The 15,271-nt window shown below is 41.5% G+C and overlaps 1 long non-coding RNA gene across 1 annotated transcript in view; it reads right to left on the bottom strand.

Annotated features, from left to right (window-relative positions):
• The window catches only part of LOC123587465, a 52,182-nt gene that overhangs the window by 28,141 nt on the left and 8,770 nt on the right, over positions 1 to 15,271 (bottom strand). The window contains exon 2 of the long non-coding RNA XR_006707335.1: positions 7,689 to 7,815. This is a non-coding gene — a long non-coding RNA (uncharacterized LOC123587465). The remainder of the gene's footprint in view (positions 1 to 7,688; positions 7,816 to 15,271) is intronic.

Here is a 15,271-nt window from a genome sequence, read left to right as displayed (position 1 = left end):
TAACACCACCACCTCTGTTATAATAGCCTCTTGGAGGCTATTGTAATGTCACGTGAGACAGTGGATGTGAAGAATTTTTAAGAATTATTGATCACCATCTCTGCAGATAGGAGATTATCATTCCTTTAGAACAGCATGGATGAGGTGACAGGAGGCCCATGTATAATAAACCTTGTCCACTGTTATGGACTGAATTGTGCCCCCCACCCCCCGCCACCCCAGATTCTTATGATGAAATCCTAACCCCTAATGGGACTGTGTTTGGAGACAGGGCCTTTAAAGAGGTGGTTAAGATTAAATGAGGTCAAGCATGGAACCCTAATCCAATAGTACTGGTGTCCTTATAAGATGAGAACAGACAACTAGGGATGTATGCTCACCGAGAAAAGGCCATGGACACAACAAGAAGGTGGCCATCTGTAAAACCATGGAGAGAGGACGCAGGAGAAACCAAACCTGCTGACACTTTGATCTTGGACTTCTAGCCTCCAGAACTGTGAGAAGTAGATTTCTGCTGTTTAAGCCCCCCAGTCTGTGGTATTTTGTTATGGCCGCTCTAGCAAACTAGAATGCTCACCTAAACAGTTTTGATTCCTTTACTCCCTTCCCCAGAACAAATTCTCCCTTCATACTGAAGAATAATGCACAAAAATGGTTCCTAGAGGCACTCTGGCCAGCCAGCAAGGGGAGGAGGCAATGTGGCTGGTGGTCAGGACCCTGTTAGGAGCTTGTCCTGTCTAGTTGTGGATTATGTTCCTGAATTGCTGAGTGAATGGAAACCGGCTTTGTCTGCTCTTAGACACCAAGTTTGCCTTCTTTTGCCTGTATGCCAAGATTCTGAAGCTTAACAGAATGATAAGCTGTTTAAAGAGCTTGTAGTCCAAGGGAAGGATATAGGTCCATGATTAAAACTTAACTTTCCTCTTTGTTATGTGCTGGGTAATTGAAATAATGATACCTTAGAAATAGGAGACAAAGTTTAAATCTTGGTTGGGAACTCCAAAAGTAATTATGTGGACTTCTTATTTTTTATGTTTATTTATTTATTTATTTATTTTGAGGCAGGGGAGGGGCAGAGAGAGATGGGGACAAAGAATCCCAAGCAGGATCCCTGCTGTCAGTGCAGAGCCAGACGTGGGGCTATCTCATGAACTGTGAGATCATGATGCGAGCTGAAATCAAGAGTCAGATGCTTAACTGACTGAGCCACCCAGGTGCCCCATGGGCTTCTTTTGAGGTTGAATTCCATTAGAATTAAAAAGACAAATCTGGGGGCGCCTGGGTGGCTCAGTCGGTTAAGCGTCCGACTTCAGCTCAGGTCACGATCTCGCGGTCCGCGGGTTCGAGCCCCGCGTCAGGCTCTGGGCTGATGGCTCAGAGCCTGGAGCCTGCTTCCAATTCTGTGTCTCCCTCTCTCTCTGCCCCTCCCCCATTCATGCTGTGTCTCTCTCTGTCTCAAAAATAAATAAACGTTAAAAAAATTTTTTTTAAATAAAAAGACAAATCTGGTAACTCTGCATTACTCCTCACACATTAACTTAATAGGTTTACTCATTCAACAAATTTTCTTAATCACTTACTACATGCCCACTTCTATTCTAAATCATAGATACAATAAGAATACAATAGACATAGCTCCTGTTCCTATACAGCTTACAGTTGAGTGGGAAAATATAGATAAGAGCATGAGGATAAAAATGAAACTCTATGGCCTGGCATTTAAAAATTCAGTTAGGGGCACCTGGGTGGCTCGAGATGGTTGAACGTCTGACTCTTGATTTCTGCTCAGGTCATGATCTCAGGGTTGGGTATCGAGCCCTGCACTGGGCTCTGCGCTGAGCATGGAGCCTGCTTGGGATATTCTCTCTTCCTCTGCCCCTCTCCCCCATGCTCTCATTCTCCCTCTAAAATAAAAAAAAAAAAAAAAATTAAGAATCCATTTCAGTCTGGGCCCAGTCAACCTCTCTAGTTACCTTCTACACTCCTCCTCATATGCCTTGCTCCAAACAAATCACGCCAATCAAACCTTTCTAAGCTCTGTACTTTCATTCTTATTCCCTACCTAGATCGCTTTCTAGCCTATTTAAATCCTATCCATCCAGCAAGGTGTGGTAGTAGCCCCTAAGATGGCCCCCCAGTGATCTCTGCCTCTTGGTATTCACACACTTGTATGTGGGCTGAACTTAGTGACTTGCTTCTAATGAAAAGAATCAGCAACAGTGACGGGATATCACTTGTGAGACTAGGTTACAAAAGGACCGAGGCTTCCATCTTGGTCTCTCTTAAGGGAAGCCAGCACTGTGGAGAGGCCTATGTTATGAGGGACTGAGGCCTTCCAATGACCACTTCAGTGAACTTGAAATTGTTTTTTCCTCTACCCCCTTGTTCAGCCTTTAGGCTGGGAGCTTGACTGCAATTTCATGAGAAACCTTGAGCCAGAGTAGCCAGCAAAGCTGCACCTGGTTTCTTAACCCACAAAAACTGTGACATAATCTTTATTGTTTTAAACTACTAACTTTTGAGGTAGTTACTCAGCAATAGACACTATTGTTACTCAGCAATAGACACTAATACACAAAATTGGGTAATTTGTTATACAACAGGAGATAACTACACACAAGACCTAGCTCAAATTGCTCCCCTGAATTTTCTTTGACCTAGCCTAGCCCAGAGTAAATTCTGCCTCCTTTGAACTTGATGTAGACCAACTTCTCATTGGTCATTTATACTTTTGAAATATTAGCTACTTTCTATCTTCTGTTTCTGGTCCTTTCCAAATAACCAAAGTCGGTAGCTGCTTAAATTACTTGCTCAGAATACGTATTTGGCAAGGTAGAGAAGGAGGTTTTAAGAGGCTAGAATGTTGTATCAGAAAGGAGCTTTTGAGGCACCTGGGTGGCTCAGTTGGTTAAGTAACTGACTTTGGCTCAGGTCATGATCTCACCGTTCCTGAGTTTGAGCACCTTGTCAGGTTCTGTGCTGATAGCTCACAGCCTGTAGCCTGCTTCAGATTCTGTGTCTCCCTCTCTCTCTGCCCCTCACCCGCTCATACTCTGTCTCTCTCTCTCTCTCAAAATAAACATTTAAAAAATTTTTTTTAAAAGAAAGGAGTTTTATTTCATTTTTTAAATGTTTATTTAGTTTTGGGAGAGCGCAAGTGGGGGGAGGGGCATACAGAGCGGGACAGAAGATTCAAAGCAGGCTGTGCACTGACAGGCTGACAGCACAGAGTCTGATGCGGGGCTCGAATTCACAAACCAGGAGATCATGACCTGAGCTGAAGTAGGACACTCAAACAACAGAGTCACTCAGGTGCCCCTATTTCACTTTTGGTGGCTGATAAATGTCTTATAGGTGGAAAGTTGAGGCAGAAATTAGAAAAGGGACCACAGCCAAAAAGAAAAAGAAAGAAAGAAAGAAAAAAAAAAAATGAAAGAAAGAAAAGGCACCACAGCTTGGGAAGAAGTAATTTTTGGTCTTCATCAAAGTGAGGCATCAGCAGCCCATACTAACAGCCAATTCTCCTTGTAAATTCTTTCTAGTGATTTCCTTCTTATTGTGTGAGGAGCTTAACCTGTTGGCAGTTGTGAGAAGCAACAGAGAGTGGCTCTGGGGCACTGGGGTCACTTCAGAGGAGGGAAGCCAATTGTTTTCTCAGGGCCCCTCTCTCACGTTTATTCTTTTCAGGGCCTCTGTAGAAGGACTGTGCTGAAGACCATTTCCTACACGTAGCACCATTTATTTAAAATATGCACCACATATACACAAAAAAAACCAAATGCAAAGGAAAAAGGGGGAAAAAGGCTGCTGAAGACCAGAGTCACTAAGAGTTCAGGCTAAGAATAGACAAGAACTCTGAGAGCTGCTTGGCTATGTGACCTCCTGCAGGGGCCTGGCAATAAGCCCAATCTAGCTTTGTTTTTTCTATGTCTTTACAAAGAACGAGCACTAGCTTGGGAGTCAGGAGACCTGAGTTCTAGGCCTGGTTCTGCCAGTACTTTCTTCTGTGAACTTGAGTGAGTACTTCCCCTTTCTAGGCCTCAGTTTCCCATTTGTAAAATGAGAGACACTAGACTCCAAGATTTTCCAATTCCAATACTGAGAGAACACAAAGGAAAACTAAAAGACTTATCGTAGCTTTGTCATTAAGAACCACACCTATTTGTGCCTCTGTTTTCTCATCTATAAAACAAGGTGATATATTCATTCATTCATTCCTTCAACTAATATTTCTTGAATACCTACTATGTACTAGGCTTGGTGCTAGGGATACAATGGTGAGCGAAGACAGATATGGTCTATTTTCTTGTGGAACTTCTAGTCTATTGGGGGTAGAGGAGAGGGGGAACTGTAAGCAATCACATAAATGAGGGTGTTATTGACGCCAAGATAAGTATGACAAAGGAAGGATCATACTTGGTTCTTGGTGACCAGGGGATGGAATAGTCACAACCTCCATCAATTTCAACGTTCTGTGATCTAGTAGGCATCTCTTCTGGGAAGCACAGAGGAACCCTTTGAACAAGTTACATCTCAAAAACCAAAAACAAAACCCCCCAAACTCATATCTCATACCATAGCTATTTTTCAGCTCAATTAACCCAATCAACTATCTATTGTGTACCTACTACAAGGAATCAACCTCCCAATTCCTGTCTTCCTGGAGTTTACACTAGTGGGCAGAATGGATTCATAAATTGACATAGCTGTAAAATGTTTCACATCATTCTCTGATTGCTAATTATGTGCTTTAAATAATAATGTTTCATAAGAGTTAAGAATCAAGTGGGGATTTGGATGTGCTAGGGGAATCAGACATTTTCTTGGAAGTAAAAATTGAGATATGTGCTGAAGGTTTGCTACATGGTTTCAGATGAACAGAAACAATGATATCAGGGTACAATGGCCTTATCCCCTATGAGTAAGGCAGTATGGTACAGGGTACATACAAGAATTATCTAAAGTGGGAGATTCTTAAATCCCTTTTGGGCAGGAGGGATTCAAGCCTCACTTTTTGTCAAGGGCAAGAGACCTCTTCTGTGACCCACTCTGAACACCATCCCTTGGATTAGGAGGCCTGCTTCTGATGCACATCCTGACTTGGGATGGCTATCTTACTTCTGAGTCTGTTATCTCATTTGTAAAATGAAGGGGTTAGATTATATCTAACACCCCTTACAGTGACCAGAAAGATGATTAAAATCTGATTCTTGTGGGGCGCCTGGGTGGCGCAGTCGGTTAAGCATCCGACTTCAGCCAGGTCACGATCTCGCGGTCCGTGAGTTCGAGCCCCGCGTCGGGCTCTGGGCTGATGGCTCAGAGCCTGGAGCCTGTTTCCGATTCTGTGTCTCCCTCTCTCTCTGCCCCTCCCCCGTTCATGCTCTGTCTCTCTCTGTCCCAAAAATAAATAAACTTAAAAAAAAAAAAAATCTGATTCTTGTAAGAATTTTTATTATTTCATTTTTAAACTGGTGGTTGCTGCCATGGAATATGAGCTATGGAATTTTGTTTGTTTGTTTGTTTGTTTTTGTTTTTGAGCTATGGAATTTTTGACAAGTTATTAAATTTCTAAGCCTGACTTACTTTCTTTTTTAAATTAGTTTTTAGAATAAAAAAGTAACACATGCACAGATTTTTAAAAATCAAACATTACAAAAGACTATTATGATGGTTACAGAGTTTTTGTTTGGGGGGTAAAAAAGTTTTGGAAAGGGGCGCCTGGGTGGCGCGGTCGGTTAAGCGTCCGACTTCAGCCAGGTCACGATCTCGCGGTCCGTGAGTTCGAGCCCCGCGTCGGGCTCTGGGCTGATGGCTCAGAGCCTGGAGCCTGTTTCCGATTCTGTGTCTCCCTCTCTCTCTGCTCCTCCCCCGTTCATGCTCTGTCTCTCTCTGTCCCAAAAATAAATAAACGTTGAAAAAAAAAAATTAAAAAAAAAAAAGTTTTGGAAAAGGTAGTGATGGTTGTACAACTTTGTGAATGTAATTAATGTTGCTGATTATATGCTTAAAATGGTTTAAATGGAAAATTTTATATTATACATATTTTACCACAATTAAAAAAAATTAATAATGTAATATAGCAAAACCACTGAATTAAATAATTTAAATGGATGGGGCACCTGGGTGGCTCAGTCAGTTAAGCATCCAACTTTGGCTTAGGTCATGATCTCATGGCTGGTGAGTTTGAGCCCCGTGTTGGGCTCTATGCTGACAGTTCAGAGCCTGGAGCATGCTTTAGATTCTGTGTCTGTGTCTTTCTCTGCCCCTCCCCTGCTCATATTCTCTCCCTCTCAAAAATAAATAAACATTTAAAAAATTAAAAAAAAAAACAAAAAACAGCATCTGACTTCGGCTCAGGTCATGATCCTGCAGTTCATGGGTTTGAGCCCCGCATTGGGATCTTTGCTGACAGCTTAGACCCTGGAGCCTGCTTCAGATTTTGTATCTCCCTCTATCTCTGCGCCTCCTGCTCATGCTCTATCTCTCTCAAAAATAAACACTAAAAAAAATTTTTTAATAAATGAATGTAAACGATATGTGAATGATATGATATGATATGATATGTGAATGATATGATATGTGACTTGTATCTCAGTAAGATTGCTGAAAAAGAAAACTTAAAAGACAATAGTGTGCCAAATTAAATACATAAATAAAAATAAAAATAAAATGTGTATCCACTAAAAAAAACACATAAAAAACAAAAAACAAAGAAAAAAACAAGTGTACCATAAGAGTATATTCTCTAGGGGTGCCTGGGTGGCTCAGTCGGTTAAACATCTGACTCTTGATCTCAGCGCTTGATCTCAGGGTCATGAGTTCAAGCCCCATGTTGGATATACCCAGTGTGGAGCTTTTTCTTAAAAAAAAGAAAATTAACATTGCAAAATTGACTTCTATAGAGTCCAATTTATACTCCTACCAAGAAATCACTCATCCACTTTATTCATTCAACCAATATTTGAGTGCCTACCATGTACCAGGCACTATTCTAAACCCTGGAAACACAGCAAATGAGCAACAACAATATAAAGACAAAATCCATTCCTTAATGGAGCTTACAGTCTTGTAGGGGGAAAGGGCAAACAAAAAAGTAAAATATATAGTATTTCATGTGGAACTAAGTGCTATAGCTAAAATAAAGCAGAGAAAGGAGTGTTGGCCAGGGGTGGGGGCTAGAGATTTGAATAGGATGTTTAGGGGATGAGAATTCTTAAGCCTCAGTTTTCTTATCTGTAAGATGGGACAATAACAGTGCCTATCTCATAGGACTGATTATTGAAAGAATTCTATGAAATTATACGTTGCACATAAAAATGAATATTTCCTAAATGGAAACTATCGTTATTATAAACAACCTTATAGCTAGGAAAAACTGTGGCCTAGGGAGGAAAAATTTGCTTAAGGCCCCAAGAAAAACTGTGGTTGGGTCAGAACCAGAACCCAGGCCTCCTGATCATTCATGCAGCATACTTTCAAATATACCAAGGGACCAAAAGCACTAAGAAGCCATCCTCCCAAGGGCTGTTAATGGGCAACATGGCTTTAAGTTGAAGAGCTCTCTGGGAATGTGATTTTCACATCAACAAGAGGGGAGGGAAGATGTGGGAGTACATTAGGTTCCTCTTCAAGGAGAAGCAGGCCAACTTCACTCTGGCCTAAGGCTGAGCCTGCTGGGGTTTACTCACAAGACGTCAGATCCAGGATGGTGCTCTCAGCCAAAGGCAACAAGCTTTCTGGCTGCTGCTGGCCCATCTGCTCTGATGAGACTCTCCCAAACCCTGATCTCCCATTGGTTTCATTCCAAGGAATCTCCTGGAGGAAAGATAAGCAGCAGTTATTTCACAGCTGTAGAAATAGTAAGTTCTAGAGGGGTATTTGTATCTGTTTGGCTGGGTGAGATTTTCAAGTAGGACAAGCAGTGGTGGTCTCTCAACTCTCTCTGTGCCTTTTTCTCACCCTGTGGCATCTCCTCTAACCACCCATAACCAGTTACCCACTGCTTGCCTGGGCCTTCTGCTTAACCAGAGCCCTCTCTCTGCCTGGGTTCTATGCTTCAGCCCTATCCTTTCTTCATTGAGTCTCATTCTCTTCACTCATCCTAACCCCTCCTTTAAAAGAAGATGCTCACTAATTTAACAGATTCAGTACAGAGCAGGATTCAGAGAAGTCAGCATTCTGGGCTTGACCTCTATTAATGTGTGTATGAACTTGGGCAAGTATATTATCTTTTTTTGGGCCTCAGTATCTTTATCTATAAAGATGTTGTATGTCATTTCAAATACCATGGAGTAGATTATTCTGCAAAGGGCAGAGACCCTAGTGATCTACCTAAAGACAAAAAAGTACACAGAGAAATGGTGAGGCTAAGAGCAGAAATTTTCAGAGTGAAGATGCCAGGGCCCCTAAAATGCTATTAAAAGGTGTGTTATGATGACCAATGTCTGGTGAATGGCATCTAGGATCTGGTCCTGGGTCAGCTATAAGAAGTTCCCACCTAGACAAAAGACCTAGGTTTTAAAGTCTATTCCTTTATTGAGTAGGCCTCAATGCAGGGAAAAATCCAAACTAGCTTTGCACCATACCATGTCCACTCTTGAAAGTGCAAACATAAGAAGTAAAAAGAGCTTTAGCAGGTCACCAACAGTTACTTGAACATCACAGGGCAGGACTAGCTGCAGGTTTCCTCTGCAAGACTAAAAAGAGGAAGGGGGAGAAACACTCAACAAAAGGGATCTTGAACTCAAATTTGAGAAAGTGACATAAGAAGATTTCAAAAGATGTTAGAACTATAAGCAAATGTGTGAGTGTTTCCACTTTTGTTTAAACTGTGTCCAGTTACATTAATGGACATTAATGCTGGGGTAATTTAAAAAAAATTTTTTTAATGTTTATTTACTTTTGAGAGAGAGACAGACAGACAGAGTGTGAGCAGGAAAGGGACAGAGAGAGAGGGAGACACATAATCAGAAGCAGGCTCCAGCCTCTGAGCTGTCAGCACAGAGCCCAACACAAGGCTTGAACTCACCAGCCTTCAAGGCTTGAGATCATGACCTGAGCCAAAGTCAGGCGCTTAACTGACTGAGCCACCCAGGCACCCCATCTGCTGGGGTAATTTGAGAAAACTTTAAAATCTTAGTGACTATCACTAATATGTGCTCTCTCTCAAGGTGGTGTCCATAATCTTTACACACAGAGAAAGGCACAGGGAATGGAGACCTGAGATTCCAAATTCTGAAAGAAACTGTGACCCTCACTACATCATTGTTCCTGCCTGGAAAAACAATCCATACACCCACAACAATGGTGCCCCACAGTTGGGTTGACAACAAAGTCTCACAGGCTTGAGTCTTGCAACACTGTTGGCACATCAGAAGCACTTGCAGATGCTTAGTACTTGGGTTGGTAAATCTACCAAGCGTGCTTAGATCCTATCCTCTCCCTGCTGGAACACTGATCCAGTCAGACCTCCAGAGTCAGCAGCATGTCCCAGCAGAGAAACACTGAAGGAGGGGTGGCACTGTTTTCACGGAGTCTTCAGTGACTTTCCACTGAGCTGTGGGAAAATTTGACAGTTGACTGTGGCTGAATCATAACTCAGAGGTCCTGACCACTCAGATCTTTGAAGATTCCTTTCATTCCTTTCCCAAAAGGGGAACCTGGCACACTCCAATTGGTTAATTCCATTTACCTTCTGTTCCTTGCAACCACATGTAGGTGCAACTGTGTGAACTCAGTGGTGGCAACAGTATCAGAATAACAGCATCTATAACAGGCTATAACTATAATAGCTTCTATTTCTCTAGTACTTACTGTTCTCAGGCACTTTTTATAGATTTTTTTCATTGAATCCTCATAACCGCTTAGTGGGTTACTCACTATTAGTATCCCTAGTTGACAGATAAGGAAACTGAGGCCCAGAGAGGCTAATCACTTGCCTACTGTTGTACAATTTGGGTGTGAGGTGCTGAGATACAGTAGCATCCCAACTCCCAAAGTCTGTGCTCCTAACTATTATGTTATACTGCATCCAAACACCAGCACAGTTATTCCGAGCTCAAAAGCACTTCAGATATCATAGATCAACCCCTAGATTTTGCAGCTGAGAAAACAGACCTAGAGGATGATGGGAATTACCTAGTGACAAAGCCAGGATTCCAGGAAGGCTCTTCACTCCAGGGTTCAGTGCTCTCTGTTATATCAGAAGGCCTTGGGTTCTCTACATCATCTTAAGAATCTGGAGTTCTTTGATATTTTATCACTTATTCTTTAGGGAATGGAACTTAAATTTATATAAACATAAAAATACTTTCATATAGTTTTTCTACCATATAGTGATCCTCTAATTCTTCCTACCCCTTTTTAGAAAGTTGTTTTTTTGTTTTTTTTTTTAACTTGGCTCCTTTTTGCTTTCTCCTTCTTTTTTTAAATCCCAAGAAAGTGAAAGCATTTTCAGATAGGATAAAAAAATCTTTAAAATCTTTAACCAACTTTCCCTTCTTTTACCAAAGTACTTTAAACACTGCTATTCAGTGATGATTTCTAATTGTCAATCATCCAGTTAGTGTTTTATATCCTCACTCTACCCTCTTCTGCTCCCCCTTCTTAGGAGACGATCAACTTAGGCTTGGTATGTCCCCTCAGCTCCCTGTGTCCATCTCCAGGCCTTACTCTGTTCAGATTCTTCTTTACATCCTGCCTCTTGTCATGGCGATAGTATTCTTACTGCTCCTGAGGCAGCCTCTATACAGTGACATTGGCCCTATTCCTTCCCACCTCCTTCTAAATCTGAACCAACAAATTTTAAAGGAGTGAGAAAGGCCTGGAAACAGTAACATGTGGTGGAAAGTATTTGGTCTTTGTAGCCCAACAAATCCTCACCCCTCTGGGTAAGTTAGTTAGCCATGCCAAGCCCCATATGTCAAGTGGACAGGAGACCCTACTTCAAGGTGACGATGAGAATGGAATCAAATAATGTGTGAAAGGGTTTGTAGATAGCCCAGGACACAACAGACACTGCCTTCTCCACCTTCTGGCTCCTTCCCTTTTTTTTCACAAAAAACATTCAAAAGAGCTTCATTTTTTCAAATAGCCAGATTTCATCCTCAATGAACTGTTCTCTCTTCTTCTTGTCATTCCAAGCTTATTGAACGTTTATCCTCACAGTTGGCCCTTCCTTCTCCCTATTCAATTCATTTTGGCCACTATATATTGAACTGCTAGGGACAGCTTAGCCCATTTCAGTGCTCTCCCAAACTCTAAATTCAATACACACTTGTGAATTGACCCCTGGAGCATTAACAACTGCTTGGCACTCTGACCTTGAGTGGCCTGCTCATTTCTGCATCTCCTCTGACTTCTGTGAACATTGCTGTCTCAGTCACTTTCAGCCTCTCATCTTTCTGCATCCTGTGTCCAGGTGCTCTCTTCCACTCCCATGGATTCAGTTTCAGATAGATAAGTGGTTCACGAGTTTGAGCCCCACATCAGGCTCTGTGCTGAGCTTGCGGAGCCTACTTGGGATTCTCTCTCTCTCCTTCTCTCTGCCCCTCCCCCACTCACTCTCCGTCTCTCTCTAAATAAATTAATTACTAAAAAAGTTTTTTTTAAAAAGAGAAAGGTATCTTCATTTGAAGGCATACTGAGTTGAAGACAAAGTAGGACTGCTCTGCTCTGAGATAATGTGATAGGTCTTACTATAGTTAGATTTAGAAATGTGACTTTTAAAATTGTTTGTACCCAGGCTTGAGTTGTATAGAAAGATAGAATTTTTAAACATTTTAATTAACTCTATGCCAGTAGGACGGCCTCTATGTATTTGCTACAGTTTTATTTTCTCCTCACACTTTGCTAGTCTCTATTATCAATGCTGTTTTGCATCACTTTCCACAGAAATGAGGTATGATTATAATAAAATAAAGCTGACACTTAAACATAAAGAACTTATCTATCTGAAACTGATTACACAAACGCTGTTTCTGTTCAACACTTCTCTGGAAATTCTCTGTTCCGGAGTTGCTTTCAGGGTCAGTCTACAATCCAAATTTTATTGACACACTTTGCTAACATCTCAAATTTGATCACCCATTAACTTAGCTCTGAGTTAATTTTTCTTGTTTTTGGTTTTTCAAAAATAAAATCTTCCTTCAACCTCCCCTCCTTGAAACACTAAACAACACAAAACAAAACAAAACAACCCGAACTAGATTTCTTGAGCATCAGCATTAAGATTATTCCAGAGGTTGTGCCACAGACCCTGTAGGCATGGAAGAGGCTTTCCAAATATCCTGAGGAGTGACAAAATCACTGTGGGGAAGGGTTGCCCTTACTGAGAACTGGGCATTGTATTGCTAATTATTTTACAGATCTGCTTTTCATTTAGCCTTTGAAGCAGCCATACACCTAAGTACTATCATCTTATGTGAAAGAATAGGAAAAGAAGGTACAGAAAAGTAACTTGTATTAGTTATAAAACTAATAGATAGCTCTGCCAGGACGTTAAAAACTTATGATTTTGTTACCATACTGTTCTGCTTCCGATAAAATAAGAGCACTGTTGGGGTGCCTGGGTGGCTCAGTCGGTTGAGTGCCAACCTTGACTCAGATCATGATCTTGTAGTTCTTGAGTTCAAGCCCCTCTTGACAGCTCAGAGCCTGGAGCCTGCTTTGGATCCTGTGTCTCTGCCTCTCTCTACCCCTCCCCTGCACGTGCTCTCTCTCTCTGAAAAATAAATAAACATTAAAAAAAATTTTTTTAAAGAGTCTTTTTAGAAAAAAAATAAGAGCACTGTTTCCCAATGAATGGTAAAGTTATTTAAAGGATAGCAACACTAATATAATCCCATCTCATGTAGCCATAACTTTAATGTTTATTTATTTATGAGAGAGCAAGAAAGCAGGTGCATGAGTGGGGAGTAGGGGCAGAGAGAGAGAGAGAGAGAGAGAGAGAGAGCGAATCTCAAGCAGGCTCCACGCTGTCAATGCAGAGTCTAACGCAGGGCTCCAACTCACGTGCTGTGAGATCATGACCTGAGCTGAAATCAAGAGTCAGATGCTTAATTGACTGAGCCATACAGGCACCCCTAAACTTTTTCTTCTTCTTTTTTTTTTTTGAGAGGGAGAGTGAGAGACAGCGAGCACACATGTGAGTGGGGAAGGGGCACAGGAAGAGTGAGAGAGAATCTTAACCAGGTTCCATACTCAGCATGGAGCCCTACACAGGGCTCAATCCCACAACCCTGGGATCATGACCTGAGCTGAAATCAAGAGTCAACACTTAACTGACTGAGCCACCCAGGTGCACCGTAGCCATACTTTTAATACTCTTTTAATTTCATTTGTTTTCCCACTGCTTTCTATAACCTATCAATTCATGAAAATATAAACAACCAGCCATGAAAATTTGTCATAGAACTTGAATTAAGTCTACCTTATAGAAATACACATTAGAAATAGAAATGTTTTTAAATCATCAGACCTGAAACCCTCTGATTATATTATTACTATATGGCTTCAGTATGTTATAGTCGGGTCAACAAGCAAATACTATTTCCTTGTCATTATATAATGTGTTCAACTGAAAGCTATTGTGTATTTACCATCAGGGGTTTTATTCATGAGCACTCAGTTGAAAACAGACAGTAAGTTTTACTTATTCCTCTTTTAAATTCTACTCATTCACCACTGGAATGCCATACACATTTATATATAGCAGACGTTTATACTATCTTAAACTGAATTGGAAGCCAGCAGGCTTGAATTATTTAAGAGAAAAACATTTCCACTTGTCCTGCCAACCATGTTGATCAATGCTCACTTAAGTGATGTAATCATCTCCTCTCATTTTGTAAGGTCTACTCTCTCTCTTCAGGTGACTAAGCAGTCTGCAATCTTCCTTCCTTTAATTGGATAATTTTCAGGCTTGTCTGATCCTTCCGGTTTTTACAATTTCACGCAGTCATTTTCTCTTGTGAATATGGTTAATGGTTTCATGGCTAAAATCTCTCTTTAGCACACATCTATCTAGAACTCTCCAGACATCTTTCCATACACTGATGCAGCGCAATGCTTTATCTACTCTGGTGTTCCAGACAGACTGGCTACTCTGCAATGGTCACCGTTTTCTGCTTGCAGTCTTGCTTTTTCTTTTTTTGGATTGACCTTCCTGTGTCCTCCACACATCCTTCCGGCTCAGATGTTTGTTCTCCCACCTCTGGACCTGTGTGGCACTTTCAGTAATGTTATCACATAATATTATAAACACAGCTATTGTTTATCAAGCACTGGAGCCTTATGTATATAATACAAACTACCCAGCTTTTCCTCCTGCCCCGTTACAGCTCACCTTCCATACCCTATAAAGTCTGTCTCTTAGAGGCCTACCACAGTGCCTGGTACATAGCAGGTGCTCCAGAAATTTCTATATGGCTAGTATTATGATGGTGAAAACAAGCACCAAAACTTATTCATGTTTCACCCCAGTGCCTAGCACAATGTCTGGAACATTCAACACATGTTTATAAAACTAACCAATGAAGAGAACAAATATTAAGCACCTTTAAGATCCTTGTGAGACAAGCTATACAGCTCTCCATGGACTGCTAAAACTAACTCTTTAAAGTCCAGACAGAAAAAGTACCCAGTTATTAGGTTAACAGAGATAGGGCTGGGGAGCCCAGAAGCACAGCCCCAAAGTCCAGCAGAACACATGATACCAGGTACAGGAAGCTCTTGTTGGCTAGTAGCTACAGAGGCTGAGTATGGAAGATGGGCTTCTATGGATTGCTCCAGCACAGGCTAGTATTGGTTTGGCTCCTCAAGTGTAGCTGGCATGGTCAGACCAACTCCCTTAATCAGGGAGAAACCTGGGATGGTAAGAAAGGCTCATGGTGATGAAGGGGGCCCTGATTCTTAGCAAACTGAAGCCTTTACCTACAGCAACCACAGAGACCCAAAGATAAGGCTCTGGGGACTTGAGATTTAGCAGTTGGTGGTCAAGGCAGTAGATCATGTTAGAGTCTGGCAAGAACTAGTAGGGCTCAGCAACCAGAGTGAGACTCAAAATCTAGATTCAAGTCTTTGGCAGTGCCAAATTTAAAAGGGGATGGTGACTGAGATGCCAGAGAAAGACCTGAGTTTAAAGAAAAAAAATGTAGTTTCAAGTACTGAGCTGAAGTGCAGGAGGGCTTAATGCCTCAAACAGGTAGACTAGTTATTTAATTTGGGGCATTCATTCAAGCAGGGCTAGCAGCAAGGTTGAGATATGAAGTAG

This window comes from Leopardus geoffroyi, chromosome D3 (assembly GCF_018350155.1).
Source record: "Leopardus geoffroyi isolate Oge1 chromosome D3, O.geoffroyi_Oge1_pat1.0, whole genome shotgun sequence".
Classification (NCBI taxonomy): Eukaryota; Metazoa; Chordata; class Mammalia; order Carnivora; family Felidae; genus Leopardus; species Leopardus geoffroyi.
The sequence above is the reverse complement of the archived record's forward strand: the minus strand, read 5'-3'. Positions and strand labels throughout refer to the sequence as shown.